General features: G+C 48.5%; 1 pseudogene; it reads right to left on the reverse strand.

The window, feature by feature from the left end:
• Window positions 1-12070: 12070 nt before the first annotated feature.
• Window positions 12071-12646, reverse strand: LOC100599039 (annotated as a pseudogene).
• Between the last annotated feature and the right edge of the window lie 3628 nt (window positions 12647-16274).

Raw genomic sequence — 16274 nt, forward strand, 5'->3', positions numbered from 1 at the left:
TGCAGGGCTTCAGGAGGGAATACAGGAGGCCACTCAGCCTGGGACAGAATTGTTCAATGGTTTGAACCCACACACTGGGAGCACTCAATAGAAATCTGTCATGGTTTGGCAAGAGTGGGTTGGTATTTCCAGAGCTGACTGGATCCCTCTCTACCTCTTCTCTCTCTCTCTGCACCTGCTTCAGCCTTTCCTGTCACTGCCAAAGATCTTTTCCGGCTCCTCAGTCTATACGGCTTACCATGGCTGCTCTCAGACTCATACATCCTTGATTTCACACCCAGAGCCAGACTGACTTCTTTTTCGAGTCTCAACACCTTATTCCTGAAGCCATTTGTGATTGGCCCAGCTTGGATCAGGTAGGTGCCCATCAGGCATTCATCCCTGGACCAATCTGCTGCACATGGGGGTGGAGTCCATTGTATTAAGTCTGCAGATACTCCGATCTATGATGGGAGTGATGAGGTGGGAGGGGTGGGGTGGTCTCTGAGCAGACCAGGTAATTTCCCCTAGGCTGCTCCTAGGAGACCGTGAATATTCCCCCTGGCTTTCAAGGCTTGCCACACCTACCATCTTACCTCTGCCACTGTCTGCTCAACATGCCTGCCTGTCTCATTCAGTCTATCTTTCAATTAAAAAGAGAGTTTTTTGTTGTTGTTTTTGTTTTTGAGACAGAGTCTCACTCTGTTACCCAGGCTGGAGTGCAGTGGCACAATCTCTGCTCATTGCAACCTCCGCCTTCTGGGTTCAAGCCATTCTCCCTGCCTCAGCCTCACGAGTAGCTGGGATTACAGGTGCCCGCTACCACTGCCCAGCTAATTTTTGTAGTTTTAGTAGAGACAAGGTTTCACCATGTTGGCCAGGCTGGTCTCGAACTCCTGACCTCAGGTGATCAGCCCGCCTTGGCCTCCCAAAGTGCTGGGATTACAGGCATGAGCCACTATGCCTGGCCTAAAAAGTTTTTATTGTGTATTTTTCTTAACACAAAAGCAGCATATGTTCACTGTAGAAAGATAGACTCTTATGTGCCCAGAAGCACAAGTCTCTTGGATTCAGAAAATAAAAAAAGATGTGGTCCAGAGAGAGAGGTGAACAAGTAACTCAGTGACATTTGTACTGAGCATCGTGGTTGGGCTTGTCTACTCCACTAAAGGACCAGACACTCGAGAGCGGAGACAGTATCCACCACAGCATCAAAACAGTTCAAAGTAGTGCATAGGTTTTCTGTAAGCACTTGCCTGATTCAATGAACGACTGTACCCCTAGGCTCAGCCTGGCCAGGGTGGCCAGAGTGGCTGGGAAATCCACTCAGCCTGGGACAGGATTGCTTAATGGTTTGAACTCAAACACTGGGAGCATTCAATACAAATCTATTGTGGTTTGATAAGGGTAGCTCGGTGTTTTCAGAGTTGACTGCAAGGTCAGGCTAATGTACTGTGGGCAACGACTCCCAATCCAAGCCCGAGTTTCCTGGATTGTGTTCAGGTTTGGGAGGGTTCAGGGGGTATTTTCCCAACTGAGCCCTCTTTGGGTCCCCATGGCACCCTGAACCCATTTCCATTACAGCCTCCTTAGACTCTTGGGGCACTTTCTTTTTTTTTTTTTTTTTTTAAATCACATGTTTAGGTTTATTTCTGGATTCTCAATTGTATTCTGTTTATCTATATGGCTACCCTTATCCTAGTATCTTTTTTTTTATTATTATACTTTAGGTTTTAGGGTACATGTGCACAATGTGCAGGTTTGTTACATATGTATCCATGTGCCATGTTGGTTTGCTGCACCCATTAACTCGTCATTTAGCATTAGGTATATCTCCTAATGCTGTTCCTCCCCCCTCCCCCCACCCCACAACAGTCCCCAGAATGTGATATTCCCCTTCCTGTGTCCATGAGTTCTCATTGTTCAATTCCCACCTATGAGTGAGAACATGCGGTGTTTGGTTTTTTGTCCTTGCGATAGTTTACTGAGAATGATGTTTTCCAGTTTCATCCATGTCCCTACAAAGGACACGAACTCATCATTTTTTATGGCTGCATAGTATTCCATGGTGTATATGTGCCACATTTTCTTAATCCAGTCTATCGTTGTTGGACATTTGGGTTGGTTCCAACTCTTTGCTATTGTGAATAGTGCCGCAATAAACATACGTGTGCATGTGTCTTTATAGCAGCATGATTTATAGTCCTTTGGGTATATACCCAGTAATGGGATGGCTGGGTCAAATGGTATTTCTAGTTCTAGATCCCTGAGGAATCGCCACACTGACTTCCACAATGGTTGAACTAGTTTACAGTCCCACCAACAGTGTAAAAGTGTTCCTATTTCTCCACATCCTCTCCAGCACCTGTTGTTTCCTGCTTTTTTAATGATGGCCATTCTAACTGGTGTGAGATGGTATCTCACTGTGGTTTTGATTTGCATTTCTCTGATGGCCAGTGATGATGAGCATTTCTTCATGTGTTTTTTGGCTGCATACATGTCTTCTTTTGAGAAGTGTCTGTTCACGTCCTTTGCCCACTTTTTGATGGGGTTGTTTGTTTTTTTCTTGTAAATTTGTTTGAGTTCATTGTAGATTCTGGATATTAGCTCTTGGGGCACTTTCTCATTCACACCTTGGTTTGCCTCTGGCAGAGAGCCAGAGAAGGCAAAGACCTTTTCTTGTTCATCCCTGTATCCTTGAGAGCTTCCTTCCAGAGAGACCCAGTGCCTTCCTTCCAGAGGAAGGAAAGAAGGAAGGGAGGCAGGGGGAAGGAAGGGAAGGAGCCAATGTGCTCTTGTACACTGGGAAAAAAGAACCTCTTCTTAAGGCGCACAAGCTCCGCCCCTCTTCAGGGTCGTGCATGTATTCGCCATCTTCCGCGACTGTCAGCTGTGGACGGCTCACAGCTCAGCCCTTCACTGGGCATTGCTCTTGGCTACAGGGAACTGCTTTGCCCAAAGTTATGGCTCTATCTGTGTGGCCTGTGGCCAGTGACTGGCAGATGGAGGCATAAAGGCCAGCCCTTTGTCTCAATTAAGGACAACTCTGGAGCATCCTGCAAGACTGGATGAGGTGTCTGCTGCAACCACATTTGGGGTCATTTTATCTCTACCCAATCCTGTCTTCTCAGTTTCCTTACAGATGTATCTCCTGAGAGCACTCCCCAATAAACCTGCATGCATCTCCTCATCTCAGAGTATCTTTCCAACAGAAGACACTCACCTCGCAGACTCTGGGTACCCGCAGGATATCTGGAGCCTCCATTAAAGGCTGTGGTCACTCACCCACCTGGGACTCCCTTTCCTAGAGACCAAGGGAACTCTGCGCACCGTTCTCAACACCAGACCATGTGAGGCTGAGGGAGAGGCACTGGAATGAGAGAATCTGGAAGCCCTGGGTTCTGCCACTGGTGAGCCGGGTGACTTAGGCAAGTCCATTAACTCCTCTGACCCACAAGGTTCTCAAATGCAAAACAAGGAGAGGAATTTCCTCTCTCATAGGATTAATTCAGAATTCATAAGTGAATGGGCTTTGCACAGTGCGGGGCACAAAGTAGAAATACACAAGTGTGAAAGTTTGGCTTTCAGAGTTTCCTGCCCATCTCCAGCTCCTTACCAGCCTCTATCTCCACCCTTTTTCCACACATCATTCCAGGACAGGTGTGGCCAGCAGCGGAAGGGCCAAGTGACCCCCACCAGGGGACCTGTGGCTTTGGCTCTCCACAGTGACTTGGCATACTCTGAAATGTAAGTCACTTAAGGTCTATTAAAAGGTAAGTCATGGGCAGGCACGGTGGCTCACGCCTGTAACCCCAGCACTTTGGGAGGCCGAGGCAGGTGGATTACTTGAGGCCAGGAGTTTGATGCCAGCCTGGCCAAAATGGTAAAACCCCGTCTACTAAAAATACAACAATTAGCAGGCCATGGTGGTGCACAACTGTGGATGCAACTACGAGGTGGGAGAATCGCTTGAACCTGGGAGATGGAGGTTGCAGTGAGCCAAGATCACGCCACTGCACTCTACCCTAGGCCACAGAGTGAGACTCCTTCTCAAAAAAACAAACAACAACAACAACAACAAAAAAACTAAGTCACGTTCACTGCTCCCATGGCTTCCTGTCTTTCCGACCCTTTTCTGCAACTGAACCTCTTATTTTCTCCAGCCACATCAGCCTCTAGCTGTGCAGCACGCATACCAGGCAGACTCCCACCTGGGGTCTTCGCACTTGCCACCCCCTCGCCCTAGAACAGCTTTCCACCCAGCTCACACTCTCCTCTCCTTCAAATTCTTACCCAAAGGTCAGAGAGGCCTTTCCTGACACCCCTGCCCCATTAAAAATAGCAAAACTCCCGGCCCAACTCTCCACTTCAGCACTCCTCACCATCTAACATGCCATGTGGTTTCTTTATTCACTACTTGTCTTTCTCCATTGGAAGAGAGGACAGTCTACTGTCTCCCAGTACCTACAACAGCATCTGGCATGAAATACATGCACAATATGTTTTGTTAAGTGAATGAATGAGCTTGTTTGTATGCTTCACAGGCAGGTGAAACTGAACAAAGCAAATCCACTAGTGAAACCAGGGCAAATTGATACCAGCCTTTGGAAAAGGAGGGATAAAAGTCCCCAAGCTTGGCTAGAATCTAAAGTTTGTGCCAGGCCAAGGCAGTACCTAGGATCTCTCCTGCCACCCCAACCGGGAACTTCTTGAGGTCAGGAGCCATTGCCCCACTATCTCTCTATTAGCTGCTCGGTGGCCAGATCGGTCCCTGGCAAATGGAAAAAAGGCTGTGATCCAATGAGTTTGGGAAGGATTAAGTAAAGTTAAACAGGTTTCCCAACTCCAGGATTTTTCAGAGCCCTTTTTTTTTTTTTTTTGAGATGGAGTCTTGCTGTGTTGCCCAGGCTGGAGTGCAGTGGTGCAATCTCAGCTCACTACAACCTCTGCCTCCCGGGTTCAAGCAATTCTCCTGCCTCAGCCTCCTGAGTAGCTGGGACTACAGGCACATGCCATCACACCTGGCTAACTTTTTTGTATTTTTAGTAAAGAAGGGGTTTCACCGTGTTAGCCAGGATGGCCTCGATCTCCTGACCTCATGATCCGCCTGTCTCAGCCTCCCAAAGTGCTGGGATTTACAGGCATGAGCCACTGTACCTGGCCCAGAGGCTTTCATATGTAAATATAAGTTATAAGTCCAAGTGGGGGCTTATGTTTTGAAAAGTTTTCCAAACTATCTGACTATGGAATCCATCTTTTTCCTTTTCTTTTTTTTCTTTTTGAGACAGAGTCTTGCTCTGTCCCCTGGGCTGGAGTGCAGTGGCACAGTCTCAGCTCACTGCAACCTCCACCTCCCGGATTCAAGAGATTCTCATGCCTCAGCCTCTGTAGTAGCTGAGATTACAGGCCCATGCCACCACACCCAGCTAATTTTTGTATTTTTAGTAGAGACTGAGTTTTGCCATTTTGGCCAGGCTGGTCTTGAACTCCTGGCCTCAAGTGATCTGCCTGCCTCAGCCTTCCAAAGTGCTAGGATTACAGACATGAGCCACTGAGCCTGCAGAACCCATTTTTCAAGGAGAGTAAAGGACCCACAGAGTATGCTTTGGGAAACAGTGGCATAACCTCACACCTATCCAAAATGCAAGGGATTCTGGAGGAAATCTAGTGCTCCACATCCTCTTCACAGAGGAGGAAGTGAGAAGTGAGAGAGGGAACCCCAGAGTGGGAACCGGAGGTACTGCACGTCACAAGGCAGATCAGAAGTGAGGCTGGGGCTAGAATCAGCCATCTCTAGACTCCAGAATACATGCTGCTTTCAGTCCTGACTCTGGGGTTTTGGACCCCAGAGTGCTTTGCTCACTTACTCTTAAGAAGTGCCAGGAACTTAAAAGAAGAAAGGCCCCAGAGATGTGGAAGTCCCACCGCTGACATCACTTGGTGTTCTGGCCTCCGCTTCCTGCCATGACCCAACTCTGGGCTTGTAATCTGTGCCTGGGAGCCCAGTGTTTCCCACCTACACCTCCTTCCTTGCCCCGCTACCCCTCCCTGGCTTAGGTGTCGTATTAGTCCATTCCCATGCTGCTATGAAGAAATACCTGAGACTGGACATGGTGGTTCATGCCTGTAATCCTAGCACTTTGGGAGGCTGAGGCAGGCGGATCACTTGAGGTCAGGAGTTCAAGACCAGCCTGGCCAACGTGGCGAAACCCTGTCTCTACGAAAAATACAAATATTAGCCAGGTGTGGTGGCACACACCTGTTTTTCCAGCTAGTTGGGAGGCTGAGGCATGAGAATTGGTTAAACCTGGGAGGTGGAGGATGCAGTGAGTCGAGATGATGCCACTGTACTCCAGCCTGGGTGACAGAGAGGGAGACTGTCTCAAAAAACAAAAAACAAACAAACAAAAAACCTGAGACTGGTTTAATACCTGAGAGAGGTTTAATTGACTCACAATTCTGTGTGGCTGGGGAGGCCTCAGGAATCTTACAATCATGACGGAAGACATCTCTTCACAGGGTGGCAGGAGAGAGAATGCGTGCCTTCACTCAGGCGAAGGGGGAAGCTCCTTATAAAACCATCAGATCTTCAGTGAGAACTCACTATCACCAGAACAGCATGGGGGAACTGCCCCATGATTCAATTATCTCCACCTGGTCCTACCCTTGACATGTGGGGATTATTACAATTCAAAGTGAGATTTGGGTGGGGATACAGAGCCAAACTATATCAGGTGTTCTCAAAGTGTGGTTCTGGGACCAGCAACATCAGCATCACCTGGGTGCTTGCTAGAAATGCAAACCCTCTAGATTCACCCCAGACCTACTGAATAAAAGACTCTGGGGGTGGGCCCAGCAATCTGTGTCTTCACAAGCCCTCAGGACGTTGTGACTCAGGCTAAAGTTTGGGAACCACTGCTCTCAACCATACTAACTCAGACTACGCAGCTCCAGAGAAGGGCCTTTCCTGGGCCTTTCAGGCACCCAGTGACAAGGTAACCTCCAGGGCTCTTAGGAAGGAACATGGAAAGCCCAGAACACAAAATCTCCAGAGTTTCTTATAGAGCTCAGTGGGTTCCAACCACTTGAACTTGTCACCACCTAAACCCTGAAGTTAATGTACTCTCTGCTTCATTTCATTCGTTGGTCTAATCGATAGCTGCAATTTTATAAAACACAGACCTGGGCTGGGGAGTTTTTCAGGGTCCCATTCTGAAATAAATCATGGCAGTTGGTGGGCTATAGGACACATGCATGGGGTGTCTGGAAGCATCTGAGTTCTACCTCAGTCCATGTAAGCCGAGGTGGGGTCTTTTTAGTGCATCAAGAGAGGTGCCTCTATTGAGTTCAATAGGTCCTTTTGGGGAATCCATCTGCTTCCCTCATTTCTATCCAGGTTGAAGTGGGCATGTGGGATTTTTGTAAAGAAAGTGTAATTCCAGGGTTGCTGCATGGAATAATTGCAGGGAATACCATTGTGCAATGCGAGGTCTGCATGGCCACACATGGTGGTCCCAGAACACTGTGTTAGTCCATTCTTGCATTGCTATAAAGAAATGCCTGAGAGTGGGTAATGTATAAAGAAAAGAGGTTTCATTAGCTCACAGTTTTGCAGGCTGCACAGGAAGCATAGCAGCTTCTGTTTCTGGGGAGGCCTCAGGAAACTTATGATCATGGTGGAAGTTGAAGGGTAAGCAGGCACATTTTACATGGCCAGAACAAGAGGAAGAGAGAGAGGAGGGAGGTTCCACACACTTTAAAACAACTGTGTCATGAGGTAGTGAGATCTCATGAGAATTCACTATCACGAGGACAGCACCAGGTAGGGGGGGCCGGGGGGGATGGTGTTAAGCCATGAGAAACCGCACTCATGATCCTATCACCTCCCACCAGGCCCCACCTCCAGCATTGGGGATTACATTTCAACATGAGATTTGGGTGAGGACACAGATCCAAACCATATCAGACCCCTACCCTCCTTGCTGTCACCCAGAAAAAGGACAACCCCTTCTTTTCCAACCCCCACTCCCAACTGGCTTCACAGATGGGCAGGAAGCTCCTCGAATGTGCCCATCAGAAGGGTGGCTGGGCGAAGGCGGGCTGCTATCTGCTCCCCACCAAGCACTACAGCCCTGGTGGTCTCCAGATTGCATTTCTGGTCACTGTCTCAGCTCCCACGGCTTATGCTTCCTGGGGGAGAGTGTAGATAATCTGGGTACCCACCCACTCTGCACTTCTCCATGACCCACTCCCTCCTCCCTCTCTCCCTCAGCCCAGGCAGCAGTGCCCTCTGCTGCAGCAGCCCTCCATCCATCCTCGTCATTCAGAGGCCTCTGAAAGTATGCCTGTCAATATAATGCACGGCCTGTTGAGGGGAAGTGACATTTTGAATAGTGGACACTTTTCCGGGAGCATTCATCCTAGGTCAGCCTCATGATAAATAAATACATTTGGCGTTTGAAGTCAGCAGGCAGGATACAGGGACCAGAACACAAGCACAGATGCACACACTATAATGCTGAGTTGATGGGGTGGATGTAGGATGTGACAGAAAGGGAAAGAGGGAAGGCCCCACAGGCAGATTTTGGGGGCAATTTATTTCCTTTCTTCCTGGCACCTCTAGGGAAAACAGGAAGCAAAAGAAACTGCAATTTCCTTTATTCCTGAACCACAAGAGGGTCCCTGTTTCCTACCACCCTGTCTGTTCCTCACCTGTGCCTCTCCACAACCCCCAAACCCCAGTCCCGATCTTAATTACCCCAACAGTGCCCTAAACAAAGTATTTATAAGGCTTACTGTGTTTGTCTTCCCGTTCCTATTAATAAAGTCTGGGAATGTAGAAAAGAAATATGGGCGGGTGACAGGGTTTTTAATGGTGCCTCACCTTAAATGCATTTTAAAATATGTAAATCAATAAAAAAATTATTTGTAATAGCAGCCTAAGAGTGCTGGTTAGCCTGGCGCGGAGTGAAATGCATGCTACAAGCCCTATTACCATACATCCTGGGAGCTGTAGTTAGGATTAATCTGTCAAAGGGGATGGTTTAGTGTTGATGAATATGACATGTGACCATTAACGATGTTGATTTTATCTCCCGAGATTAGCATGATTTACTTCGGATGGATAATAATGTCATTTGCTTGATGCAGTAGATCTGTTTACGAGCTGATTAAATTGTAAGGCCTTGCCTCATTTCATGCTATTTGGTTTACAGCTTCATTACCACAATCACAAAAGCTGGGGAAATGTCCCACATTCCATGTCACAATAAATCACTGCTTCACGTCGCTGGGATGGATTTTAGCAGTTCTGCCCAGCACGGACCGTTCTTGGCTCCCCACTAATCTGTGATCCAGAATACATTAGGGGGATCTTCAGGAACACTGGAATGAGAGGGGGCAGGAATCCTCTTGGATCTTTTAATTGAGTGAGATTAAGGAAGTCCTTGAGTAATTAGCTGTAACAAATTACCTTATTATTTAGACAGTGAAGTCACTGTTTTTGTTGCAGGGATGATTACCATAAATATGCAGAAAAGTGACACTCGAGGAACCAGAGGGAAGCGTGGACGCAAATTTCATTTTTGTCCTGTGATCCTTTGTTGCAGGAGAGAGGCCGTCCAAATGCAAGGTGGGCAGGGGGTCCTCGTCCTGTGCTTCTTCCAGGCGGGGTGGGAGGGGGTGCACGACACACACCCACAGCATGGCCTGCTCAGCACCTCTGGGTGGGAAGTGGCTGAAGTGGAAGGAAGAGAGTGCCTGGTAACATGGGTTAGAATAGAAGTGTGTGAACCAGACCTGCTCACTCTGTGCCAAACCTGTGCCCAGACTGACCTGGCAGTAGAGACTCTCCCTTCAGTGCATGAGGGAGAGGGAAGAACAACAGAGATGGAAAAGGCAGGGCCACTTACCCCTTGGAAGACTGCAGAGGCAGATTTAAGACAGGCCTGAAATGACTGTCTCCATTTCCAGAATACCTAAGAGGTTTTAGAGCGCTTACCACCTTCCAGGTCCTGTTCTTCCCAGTTACATAACCCTAGGAAGTTGGGACTATTATTCTCATCCTATGTTATAGATGAGGAAACTGAGGCTCAGGGAGCAACGTGCCCAAGGTCACAGAGCCAGCCAGCTACAGAGCTGGAGTTTGAACCCAGGCAATGGGGCCCTGGAGCTCGGCACGGTACCTATAGGCCACTGAAGCAGGCTCTAATGACTTGGGGTGAGGAGGGCATATTTTCAGGATTTTTGCTTCTGACTCCAGAATTAAAGCCCGTAACCCTGAATGGGCCCTGTCTGGGAAGGATTTAAGATCAGCAATAATGAGAAGCACTGAGGCCAGGTCTCGAGTGGAAACTTTAGTAAGGTTTTGCACTGAGCAAAATCAAAGAAGATGTGAAACTGCTTCCTCGAGATTCAGCCTTTGGAAATAGAATGCAATCATTTCAAAGAGCAAAGGTGGCTTCTCTGCATCTCAGCTCAGAATGTCCCTACAATACCAAGGGATAAAGGGGAAAAAATGTGGCCCCTGAAAATTCTGCAGAAGAGGTAATATTGTTTCAAAGTTCCATGCAATTTTACCTCTGAACTTGAGACTTGGCCCTCAAGTGCCTGCACCCACTAAAAAGAACCCATCATGATCCCCTTATGGCAGTGGCCATACAGACCTCGAATTGCATGATGGCATTCCCTGGAATTATTCAGTGCAGCTGAAATTATAGTTTCTTTATGAAAATCCCACACGCTCACTCCAACCTGGAAAGAAATCCAGGCCCTCCAATCTCCTTTCTTTCTTTTTCCTGTAATGAAACCCTGATTTGTAATTGATTTTAACAAAATAAAGACTACGTTATCTAGCCTCTCTTGTAGCTAGATGGGTCTTGTGACCAAATTCTGGCCAATAAGATGTAAGAGCAACTGTTGTGGCAACTTCTGGAATGTGCATGTGTGATTTTTGTTTGTTTGTTTTGTTTTGTTTTGTTTTGAGACAGGGTCTTGCTCTGTTGTCTAGGCTGAAGTGCAGTGGTGCCATCACAGGTCACTGCAGCCTCAACCTCCCAGGATGAAGCAATCCTCGTACTCAACCTCCCCAGTAGCTGGGACTACAGGCACACGCCACCATGCCTGGCTAATATTTTTTGGTAATTTTTGTAGAGATGAGATCTCACTGTGTTGCCCAGGCTGGTGTCAAGCTCCTAGTTTTGAATCCCCCGCCTCAGCCTTCCAAAGTTCTGGAATTACAGGCATGAGCCACTGTGCGTGGCCTGAGATGTCTTCTTAAAGGGAAGGGGTACACTTTTCTCTTCTTATTCCTGTTGGCTGAGAGGCAGATGTGATAGCTGGCACTCATGCAACCAGTATGGATCATGCGAAGAGGATAGTGGAGCAACAAAATGGAAGAACTTTGAGTCTCTGATAACTTCATGAATTTGCCATGCCAATCCTGGGCTGTCTGCCTCCAGATTTCAATTGTGTGTATATGTGTGTGTGCAGTGGGGGGACAAATGGATAAAGAGAGTTATTTTCATTTTCTGTCACTTGCCACAGAACCTAATTCTTTTTTTTTTTTTTTTTTTTTGAGACAGGGTCTCACTTGGTGGCTCAGGCTGGGCATGATCTCTGCTCACTGCAACCTCTGCTCCCTGGGTTCAAGTGATTCTCCCATCTAAGCCTCCCGAGTAGCTGAGACTACAGGCATGAGCCACCATGCTCAACTAATTTTTGTATTTGTTTTGGTAGAGATAGGGTTTTACCATGTTGGCCAGGCTAGTCTTGAACTCTTGACCTCAAGTGATCCACTTGCCTTGGCCTCCCAAAGTGCTGAGATTACAGGCGTGAGCCACCACACCCGGCCTACAGAACCTAATTCTAATAAACAAACCCATAATTCAGTTCAGCCATGAGCCAAAATGGTGGTAGTCAAATACTCCCTTAAAGTATGAGGGAGTTATACTTTTTTTTCATGTTTCAGTGGTATGTTTAATTAAACAAATGCTCATGACAGATTTTCACAACAGCAACAAGTGTTATTTCACAACATCAAATCTTCTTTACTAAGGAAAAAATGGCAACAACACAGGCTGATGGATTTGGATTAGTTTTCGTGTTTCCTGGAGGTAAAAGCAGTGTCCTCACTTGTTTTCCTCTGTTTCCTCATGTCGGAGATTATCTGTTTCCATTCTCTTTACCTCCTCTCTGGCTATGTGTCCCCAGAAGGCAGCTTGGATTTTGACAGCAGCAACCTCTTCTTTTTCCTTATCTTCCTCAGAAGAGTCTAAGATGGTGACTGGTGTCTCTTCCTCCTTCCCAGATATTGGAGAGTTTTCTTGTTTAGGATCACATTTCTCAGGTGGTTCTTGCTCCTCGAATGCATGACTGTTCTAGAAGTGGTCTTCTACCTGAGTCCCCCATTCTGCTGGATCAAAAGTGGTTTTCTCTCTTTTCTCTGGAAAGCTCTCAAAATATGCTGCTGCAAAAGCTGTATAGTATCTGGTTGCTCTCTCAGAATCTCGTGGGTCTGCTCTTCAAGAAGACTCCCAAATCCTTGCAGAATTCAGTAGTGGGTGTTGGAGAATGGAATTGACACCCTCTTGGTAAACTGCCTATGGAGCCTCCTCTTTCTCTGGGAGCTGGTGCCACTGGTCCAGCTTACTTCCTCCTCTGACCTCATGTTCTAGGGATGCATGATCTCTCTCTTCCGGGGCAATTCAGGACCAGCACTGTCCAGCCTGCATCCTTCATACTGATATCTGCCTTTCTTCCCCTAGGCTTCCTAACACACTGTTCTGGATTCTCTGGTTGAAGGTTCAGCTGTGGCTGCAGCTCTTGACTTGCTCCTTTTTTTTGAGACGGAGTCTCGCTCTGTTGCCCAGGCTGGAGTGCAGTGGCGCAATCTCGGCTCACTGCAAACGCCGCCTCCTGGGTTCACGCCATTCTCCTGCCTCAGCCTCTCCGAGTAGCTGGGACTACAGGTGCCCGCCACCACGCCCGGCTAATTTTTTTTTGTATTTTTAGTAGAGACGGGGTTTCACCATGGCCTCGATCTCCTGACCTTGTGATCCACCCGCCTTGGCCTCCCAAAGTGCTGGGATTACAAGCGTGAGCCACCGCGCCCGGCCGACTTGCTCTTGATGTCAGGACACTGGGTTGGAAGTCCGAGGGGCCCATGGTCCTCATCATTTAACCTGGGAGAAGGTTGGGCTTTTACACATGAGTCCTCGTGATTTTTCTCAAAAGGATTCTTCCCCATCCTAGCACACACCTTGCAGCCTCTTAACAGAGCACCCATCCATCTAGGGCTGGGCAAAAACCAGAACTTTCTGTGCAGCAAACTCTATTCTAGGGTGCTCCTCAGCCCCCATTCCTCCTGATGTTTACCACAGGTCCAATCCTCTTCCTCTAAGGCTCCAGCTCCTCTTGCCTGAGCTTCCCCCAACTTCTGCTTTCTTTTCTGGGATTTTCTGACCTCCAGGGTCCTGGGAGACCAGGGCAGAGGTCATCCCACCAGAGCATGTATTGGTGACTGCGATCTCTGCCCCTCAGACCCCAGCATTTCCTGAGCTCTGTGGGCCGCCCAGTCATACCCTCACCCGGGCAATCTTGGAGTCACTTTGTGACTCAGCCGCTCAGTCTCCTGGTCACTTAGTCACTCAATCAGCTCTTCGGTAGTTAAATCAACTAACCACTCACATGCTTGGGCCCTTGGCCAGGTGCTCAGATACTTCTTACTCCGCTATTTCATTTGCTATCTGTTCATTGATCAGCCATTCACTGAACATGAATGAGCCAGCCCTGTGCTAAGTTAGTGGGGATAAACAGACAACAGGTACAAACCCTGTCCTCAACCAGGGCGGCTGCCAGTCTGTGTCCATCAGTCATTGGTCTGGCAGTCTGTTGGCTGTTTAACTGATCTATTGGTCAATCAGCATGCCAGCTATTTGATCAATGGCCAGACCCTTGCCCTGGCAGGCACTAGTCTTTGTGCTGAACTCTCAGGGTGTGTAGTCATCAGTCCATTCTTCAAAGGTGATTAGGAGACCTCAAAGCCTCCAGGAGGAGGTGCTCTGGAGCTGTGATGGAAGTTTAGGACAAGTCTGGTTCCTGTGGGGACTGGAAGCCCTGTGGGGCTTGCTCCCAAGGCAGGCTTCAGCTCAGGCACTGGGAGGTGTGGGGCAGGGGATGCGGTCTGCTCTGTGTGGTGGGTGCTCCTGTCTGAGAACACTGAGGGCCCTAGATTCCAGCCCCCCTTTCTCCCTTGCTCCTGGTGACGGTGCAGACAGACACACACACACATGCACATACACACACTGATAATCTCACACATGCACACACAGACTCACACAACACACATAAACCCATGAACTCAGATATATGATCACATACAAATTCAGAAACATACACACACACACTCATACACACTTTCCCATATGCACTCACACAGGCACCAGCACACACTCATACACACATAGAGTGTCACTTGGGCTTGTCCAAGAGTAAGTTTGTCCTCCATCACAGGCAGGCCCCCACAGATAGCCCCATGCCACACTCAGAGATAGGTCAAGTAGCACTCTTACATCAAGCCAAGTGCCACATGGACACACCTCCCTTGCCACATCCTCACTCCTAGCCCCTAGCTGGGTAGCTACCCAGCCAGGCCCCAGCAGGGACACAGCCCTGTAGCCCTGCAGCCCAGCACCCAAATGATGCTCTGGCCATGGAGCCCTGTGCACCTCCCCAAAGCCCCCACCTGTTTGGGGGCATGCTTGGAGTTTGAGGAACCCTGAGTCCCCACACTGGGGCCACATTCCCTCTTGAGCCAGTTTTCCTCTGAGGTCTCTTGTCCCCACAGGAGGTGATGCCTCTGGCCACCTCCCTGTCCCCAGCCCCGTGGGCCTACCCGTTGGTCTGGAGTCTTCCTCGCTGACCTTCATCCCTCTGCCTCTCCAAGTCTGATGTTGTTCCTCACACAGATGCTCAAAGGGAATTCGGACACCTTTCTGTCCTTGGTGCTGAGACCCCATGCTATCCTCCCAGTTCTCTGCTACCAGACCACCCTTCTCGAGATGGAGATAGATGAGGGTTGGGGAGCTGGGAATGTCCTTTTAAGGGGGTTCCCTATGGGGCCACGCCAAGGGCAGAGCCTAGGGGACGGACAAAGAGGTGGCCATCTTTGGGACCCAGAGGCCAGCAAGGCAGTGAGCTGAGAACCAGAAACATGGATGGAGGGACTTGCTATGGCTGGAGAAAGGCCAATCAGGAGACACACAGGAAGGTCACCCAGGTCACCCCTCTTCTGTGTGGCTGGGAGCATTCTCTTGGGATGGGAAAAGGGATTCTGGCCTGTCTCAGTTATCTACTGCTGCAAGAAAAAGAGTCTCAAATCAAGGGGCTTAAAAACAAGCCCAACTTTTATTTTATTCACAAATTGCCAATTTGGGTGAGGCTTAGTGGGGAGGGCTCATCTTGCTCCACTCCATTGTGGTCAGCTGGGGCAGCCCAAAGACTGGGCCAGGAGTTGTCTGAACCTCATTCACTCATGTGGCTGGCATTTGACACTGCTGTTGGCTGGGGCTTCAGCTGGGGCTATTGGCCAGAACACTCCCACATGGTCTGTCCCGTGGCTGCATGGCTTCCTCACAGCATGATGACTGGGTCCCAGGGGTGCGCATTTCCAGAGGAAGCTGTTTCGCTGGTTACAATTTAGCCTTGGAAGTCCCATGGCATCACTTCCACTCCAACCACAGTCGAGGAAGGAGTGTCAGCTCCATAGTGTGAGAAGAGTATATGGGGTGGGATATATTGGTGGCACCAATGATTGGAAAATACAACTGTCAGAATGACTGTTCTTTGTAAGCCTTCCTCATGAGTTTCAGCCTCCACCCTTACTCTAAATTTCTTCTTCTGTTTTTTTCTCCTTGGGTACACATCACTCACACCCCAGGTTTCAGCTTTCTCTTCTCTGTATACAATTCACAAATTTACAGCTCCAGCCCTGACCCGATGCAGGCATCAGAAACTCAAGCCATACAAAACTCTATCTCCCTGCCAAAGTCTGCTCTCTCTCTAGAATTTCTTCCAGGTACACAGGCATGGGTTCTACTTCATCCATTCCCCAATTTCCCCTGGTACATGGAATAATGAGAGACTGGAGATGAAGCCAGAAACTACATTTCACAGCCTCTCTTGCAGCTGGGTGTAGCCACGTGACTATGAACAAATTCTTTCTCACCTGTTTGAAAGGACACTGTGCACTTCTTCCTCCCTCTATCCTTCTGTGGCTGGAATATGCCCAGATTTGA

This window comes from Nomascus leucogenys, chromosome 18, assembly GCF_006542625.1.
Source record: "Nomascus leucogenys isolate Asia chromosome 18, Asia_NLE_v1, whole genome shotgun sequence".
NCBI classification, from domain to species: domain Eukaryota; kingdom Metazoa; phylum Chordata; class Mammalia; order Primates; family Hylobatidae; genus Nomascus; species Nomascus leucogenys.